Below are 7179 nucleotides of genomic sequence, written 5' to 3' on the forward strand. Positions count from 1 at the left end.
GAGTGATGTCTTCAGCATATTTTAATGCATTTCATTCTTGGGTAGCACCTGCTCCTCTGGCCGGTGGCAGATTTGAATGTGAAGCTCTCATCAATTGCAGAATGTGTGAAAATGTCCAATATGAGCTGGAGGTGGGGAGGAGGGATGAGGACATAGGCAACTAGAATTCCAACTAGAGACTAGTACTGCAGACTGAATGTTATAACATCATCTCACAGAGATGTGAGATCAAAATATTTAATCTTGTAAAGGAGGGGGAAAAAACCTCCTTAAAAAATAGACACGGTGACAGCACACCAGGATTTGGATAGGGCCATGGCATTTGTGGGGAGGAAATTGACGGTGTGGCTCAAGCCACGTTATTTCTGACTCTGGATGTTGATGGCGGGTCAGGCAGGGCCTGCCTGTTAGTGCTCGTGCATGAGTTTGCTTCTTTTATATCCATCGAGAGAGGCTGAGCAGTAGATGGAACCGTTCCAGCAAATGGTTGCAGGCCTGTGGCTAAAGTAATACCATGGAAAAAAAACACACATACAAAAAAGAGAAATTAGGCATCTACTACTTTTTTTTTTTTTTTTCTGTGTGAAAAGTAATCTACTCTTTAGCATCTGAGGTCTAGACAATGTATATCTGGGCCACATTTGAAACTTTCTGGAAAATTGTTCTCTGCCATCCACATCAGCTTTGAGCCTCGAAGTTCCTTTCTCCTAGATGAAATGAAATATTTTATTTGTAGGGGAGAAGAAAGTTTAATGCGGGCCTCATACGAAGGTCTAAGGCTTTTTGGACATTACATGGCCTTATGTGATGAGTTAATTGTACATGAATCTAGCATGATATGGACTACATTCCAATAAAAACAAACAAAAGCTTAGCAAGGCAAAAACACATGGGAGGATACATTTTGGTCTTTGTGGAACCCAGAATTTTGAGAAATGGTTTTGAGATCCAAAACCACAGCCAGGTTTACAAAGTCATAGTTTGAGCTGTTCCTGAGTTCAAAGAGTCCTATAAACACACCAGGCTTGTTTATTTCTCCAAATTAAAAACAACCCTGGGCCCAGCGACAGCCGCCAGGAGGACAGGCGAGCAGCTATGTTCCCCTGTCGCCTCCTCCCTGCTTCGAATTCAGGAAGAGTGGGCATCTCTGCAGTAGCTTTTTCCAGGTTTTGAGGGAATAGCTTCTCTTGGAGCAGCAGTGTCTCTACAGCTCAGCTGTTACACTAGAATCTCTCTCTTTTGGGGATGGGAACAGTATTAAGTCCCAGGATTCCAATGACTGGGGACTCTCATGGATTGTCAACCCCAGAAGGGAGACTGTGGTGGGCGGGAGGGGAAGCATGACCATTGGGAGTCAAAGCTATTGGAAAGGTTTCACCTGAGCTCCAAAGTCACAGACTAGAGGCTTCTGGCCTGGGGCTGTGTTGAGTTTGGCAGGCATGGGGTTAAATTTTTTAATTAGTGGTTAACATTGAAAAATAGGAAATATTTTTGTGAGAAATCCTTTCTGACTCTGATTGGCTGGAGCTCAACCATGGCAGCCCTCTCTCTATTGGACGTCTGTCTCCAGCTCGACATGGCCCCCACTGGACTTCTCGGCCCCTCTAATCATCCTGCAGGTTGAACATAGAGCGTGTTCACAGCATGGGCATGGGCCAGGTGGCCCAGATTCCAATCCCAGTGCCGATCCTTTCTGTGGTGACCTTGGAAAACTGCTTACCTGCTTTGAGTCCAAGTTTCTTATCTGTAAAATGGGTCAATAAAAGTGCCTTCCTCATGAAGTTGTTGTGAAGACTAAGAGAGCTAGTATGTTATGGGCACAAGGTTGGTCTAGCTACTGAGAGGCCATTTGTGTTTATAGCCCCTGTGTCAATGGCTCTGCATTTCTCTTTCTTCAGTAGGATATATGTCCTAATGAGAATACCAACTTGCCTGCTTTGAGGGTGACTGTCTGATAGAGGGCTCTCAGGTTGAACTAATCATGATGACACACATTTGTTAATCCCTTACTATGTGCTGATCATTGATCTAATCCCATTACATGTATTAACTCATTTCATCTGTGAAAAAATGAGGCAGACAAGAATTGGGGTGGTAAAAAGAGATGCGGACTTTGGCTCCATGTCCCACTTTGTTAACAATTTCTGTGTGTCGTAGTTAACCGGACTTTTAAATATATTTTCCATGTGGACACTTTCTCTATTGCATGACCGGAAAACCTTAAATAAAGCCAGGAAAACTTAAATCATCCTTGGCTAGGTGAGATGACCCTAGCATCAAGCTTAATGCAGACACAGAGGTGAGGTGGGGTCTTCCTCAATCGCCCTCCCTTGGTCTAGATCCCAGCTCCACAAAGTGACAGGCTGCTAAGCATGCATAAGGACGCTGCCCACATTCCCCACATTTGTTTGCACATGCTTTGCTGAGGCAGATTTCCTGGGGCCTGAATGAGCTTGTATTCCTGAGTTCAAGAACCAGACATGAACAGGGAAGTTCTGCCTAGCATTTTCCAAATTCAAGTTTATATAGTTGGGAGGTTTGCAAGGCAGTTTCAGGTGGCACTGGAGCAATTAAAGCAAAAACTGGTGGTTATGTTTTTATTTCAATATAAGTAGCTCACCAGAAATATGTTTTCATAGCTATTACTTAGGAGGAGACTTCAGTAAGTAGCAAGCTTTAAAAATGGGTTGACAAAGAAAAATAATAATAGTGCAGATGGTTTTCAGATCTCAAAAAAATTGTGGGTGACTAAAACTTGGGAAACATTAGATTTGCCTTTTCAGATATATTGAGCTATTCCCTCCTCCGCATTTTTTTGGTGAGGGCAAAAACTTCTAACCCATTATTCTTGTAACAACCACCAACATTTAGATAAAGAGAGAAATGCTCTCCAACCCTGTCCCACAAGTCCACTGCTTTTATACTTCTTATTTCAAAATCCTCACGTGGTCTCTGTTCATATTTTCAGCAGATTTTTGAATAAATTTTTTTAAAATTTATTTTTTAATTGGCTCGTATTGATGGTACACATTTATGGAAGACAGAGTTATATTTCTATTCATGTATCATGTGTGATGATCAAATCACATAATTAGTATAGACATCATTGCAAAAATGTATCATTCCTTTGTGATCAGAACATTTGATCTCCTGTCTTCTAGCCATTTGAGAGCATACAATAAATTATTGTTAATTATAGATGCTTAACACTACTGTATACCACTAGTACTTATTTTTCCTATGGAGCTGTAATTTTGTGTACATTAACCAACCAGCTGATGTTTTTAAAAGAATGTTTTAGGAGACAGGGTTGAGGTTTGAGCTTTTCAAAGGAAATAAACGTTTGAAAAATGTGGCTGTTCCCCTCCCTGAGTTCACATATAGGAGACAGAATCTGCTTCCTCGGCCAGGACGTCCACTCCCGGCTCTTCACCAATGTTGGCATGTTCTGCAGCGTATCTCTATCTGCTTCCTACCTTCCTTGATTCTGTGAGCTGATCGTGGGTTCTGTCTTTTGGCAAATGGCACCCTAAAGGAAAGTTTTTTTCATGATCACTGGCTTCTTATTGGGGGAAGTTTTTGAGGACCTTTTTGAGAGAAAAATGCTATTTGGATATCTGGTCATTTTTGAATGTGAACTTTAAGAAGCACAGTCTGTTCCTTCAATACCAAAATGTCCCTCCTTCAACTCTCATGACCAGTGACCACACAAGTGGGGAAACTGAAAATAATAAAGGACCTTGGCTGGAATGTTCTAGCACTTTTTTTCTCACCCACCTGTAGACCTCGAGGGCTCAGCTCATGTTACTTTGCAGGGATGAGCAGCAGACCAGGTGGGCTCCTCTGTCTTATACTCTTGTAGCTGCCTGGTCATTTCCTCCTTGGAACTTGCTCAGTTGATAATGGCCTATTATTATGTCACCCTCCTTGGTCTTTAGCTCTGTGAAGACAAGGACCGTGTCTGTCTTGGCCACTGCTGAATGTCCAGGGCTTACACAGTGCTCGGCACACTGTGGATGCTCACTCCATGTTTACTAGTCCATGACCTTTCTCATGCTCCGGTCCTGGAATGCACCCGGCGAGGGCTTGCCAGGCCTGCACCCGGTACCGAACCACACCCGAGGAAGTCTGTTCTGCAACGTGGTACCCAGAGTCAATGATACAGTATCGTACACTTAAAAAATTTGTTAGGAGGGTTGATCTCATGTGAAAGGTTCTTACCACAATAAAATAAAGTTAAATGAAGGGAAATTGCGTAAAAGTCTAAAGAAGGAAAGGTCATTCCCAGGACTGAAGTACAAAGTGTTAGAATTACCTTTCTTGCTTTATCTCATCTCTACGTCTGATCTATTGCTATATTAGTTAAGAATAATGCTATTTGACATAACAAATATATAAAAACATGGATATTGGTTCAAAAACAAACCAAAAAGGAAGCCTACACCACTTTTGGACCTTTAGAAAGTTATTTCTGATATTGGACTAACGTCTATCTTGAGTAACTTCCACGTGTTACTTCTAATTCCAGCCCAACACTGAATCACTTTAGATTTACCTTCTCCCCCCGCCACGCCCCCCACCCCCCACCGTAAACGTTTCCTTCACTTTTTCCTCTCCTGCATTAAGTACTTCCTCTGCTTATAAACACTGAGAAGGCTGCTAAAACTGTGCGGCGGCAGCTGGAAAATCTCAACACTCACATTCCCCTTTTCTAAGCTGTGATTTGACTTTCTCTCCTTTGCATTAGGTTGCTAAGTTTAAAAAGCTGTCAATAAACTGCTAAAATATTTGAAGGCTAGGGTGTCAGAATAGAAACTTCCAAAGGGGTCTGATAGAGGCAGGGCTGGCATGGATCCAACTGCTGTCTTCCTCCACTGATCCCGGGTCAGAGAACTTTGTAGACCTTGGTGGGGCAGACAATCTTCAGAGAAGCATCATTTAGTGCACTCGTTTTACAGAGGGGGAAACTGAGGCCCAGAGAGGAAGCAAGATATGCCTAGAGGCACACGGTGATTTAGTGCGGTGCCTCTCAAGTGTAGCTCACAGACTGGGCAGCCGCAGTTACAAAGCTCGCAAACAGTGGAAGTCCATAGGCCCCAGCCAAGACCCAGCGATTCAGTCTCAGTGGGTGGACAAGGCCGGGGAATCTGCATTTTTGCCAATCTTTCCAGGTGATTCTCATATCTCACGTAAGACCACATCTCAAAACTGACCAAGGCTGACTGTAGCCCACACAGAAGTGTTTGGCTTGGTGGGCAATATGTTGGTCCTCTCAGTTTTTATACTGAGACTTGCTAAATTGTTTCTAGCAAGGTGGATCCGGATATCCGAGTTCACTATGTTTCCAGAAAGGAAACCTCTCATGGTGCTTTCACTGTTTTGTTTTCTTTTTTAAATTAATATTCAACATATGTATGAGAAAATTTTATTTAAAAATCTATACTTCTGACTTCTTTTAAAAATCAGACGATCCAACAACCTTCCGTGCCTCCGTGGCAGCAGTTGGTTAGGGCTGAGGTGTCATCATTCCCTTCAGATAGGGCCAATATCCTCCAGATTTCCTGGGTCTCCAGCACTGGCCGTTGTCTCTCTTGCTGAGACTGAAGGGCAGTAGCTGTTCATCATGATGGCTTGCACTGTGGCTTTCTTATAGCAGCAGTGATAAGAGAAAAGGGAACGATTTTTTATATTAGTGTTTTCTGTTAAGTGGGGAAAGTGAGAGAGAGAGCCTGGGGGGTGGGCGGCAGGAATGAGTCTGGATATGCGGAGGCTTGCTATGCAGAAGCACGCGTGCACATTGAGGGAGCATGAAACAGGACTGTCCTGCTCACGTGTGTAGACTTCCTGGCTAGGCGGGCGTTTGCGTTTAGGGCCCTGTTGTATAGGCCAGTTTGAGAAACACCAGCCCTTGGCACATCTGCTGTCCCTCTTGTTGCATTTCACATCTCAGGCTCTCCTCCTGTCAGTGCAGCTGAAGATGTGAACCCTGACCCTTCGCTGTGTCTCTCTGTCATCCAAGTTCTCCACTGCTGTGAATTTCAGTGTGTTTTCTCTTCTCCAGATTTTGCTCTTTGCTGTACCATTTCTCCCCCCTCTACTTGCTTGTTAAGGCAATTAATTGGCTTTCCCTCCTTCTTTTATTATTATTATTATTGATTACGCATATTAATGGGGTACAAACTGACTGTCACCACCTGTGTCCAAGATGTGATGATCAGATCAATACTATCAGCATGCCCCTCATCACAAATTGCAGTTATTCCCCATGTCCCCCACCCAATTACTCCCTGACTTCCCTCCGCCTCCCCCCTCCAACCCTGGCAAACCTAGGTCTGTCCTCTCCCTCTGCAAGTCCAACACCCCACTGTGGTCTTTCTCTCCTTCCTTCTTTCTCTCTTAGCTCGCACTTATGAGTGAGGACATGCGGTATTTTCCCCTCTGTACCTGTCTTATTTCACTTAACACAATTTTCTCCAAACTCATCTCCGTTGCTGAGAGTGGCAGGATTTCATTCTTTTTTATGGCTGAGTAGTATTCTACAGTCTATATATACTACATTTTCCATATCCATGTCCTGATGGACATTTAAGTTGGTTCCATATCTTGGCTATTGTAGACAGAGCTGTGATGAACATGGGAGTTTGGGTATCCCTTCAACATGATGATTTCCATTCCTTTGGGTCTGTACCCAGAAGTGAGATTGCTGAATCATATGGTAGATCTATCTGTAGCCGTTTGACTTTCCCTCCTTCTGATCATAGAACTGGAAAAAAAAATCTAAGGCTATAGAGTCAAGGTCTACCCATGCTCACAGCCTCTCTTTATTGAGCCAAAAGCAGAGGCTGTGAGGGAGGACCGTCCCCTCAGGGCATGGGGTGGATACATGCTAACATTTCTATTTAAGAGGCATCCTGCATCCACAGGTGGCAATGTGCAGCCTAACTTTTTGTTCCTCAGCTCTTCCGTGTTTTTAGGATTAATAAGAAAGTCTTATGCGCCATTCTCTTTGGGTTTTTCTGGTACCTGGGTCTTCACAATAAGGAGAATAGATAATAGTAGATAACCTGAAAATTGTACCAGGGAAATTTACACAGCCAGACCTAATTCTGTCCTCATAATCATAATGTGGACAAAATACAGCATGTTTTCCCCTTTACCCAACCTGTCCCACACAAGCTA

The 7179-nt window shown here is 43.4% G+C and overlaps 1 protein-coding gene across 1 annotated transcript in view; it reads left to right on the top strand.

Annotated features, from left to right (window-relative positions):
* Window positions 1–7179, top strand: part of LOC103605993 (probable G-protein coupled receptor 133) — a gene marked incomplete at its 3' end in the record, with an annotated part of 52095 nt that overhangs the window by 19582 nt on the left and 25334 nt on the right. The gene's annotated exons all lie outside the window — the stretch shown is intronic.

Source organism: Galeopterus variegatus, unplaced genomic scaffold (genome assembly GCF_000696425.1).
Source record: "Galeopterus variegatus unplaced genomic scaffold, G_variegatus-3.0.2 Scaffold6219, whole genome shotgun sequence".
Lineage (NCBI taxonomy): Eukaryota > Metazoa > Chordata > Mammalia > Dermoptera > Cynocephalidae > Galeopterus > Galeopterus variegatus.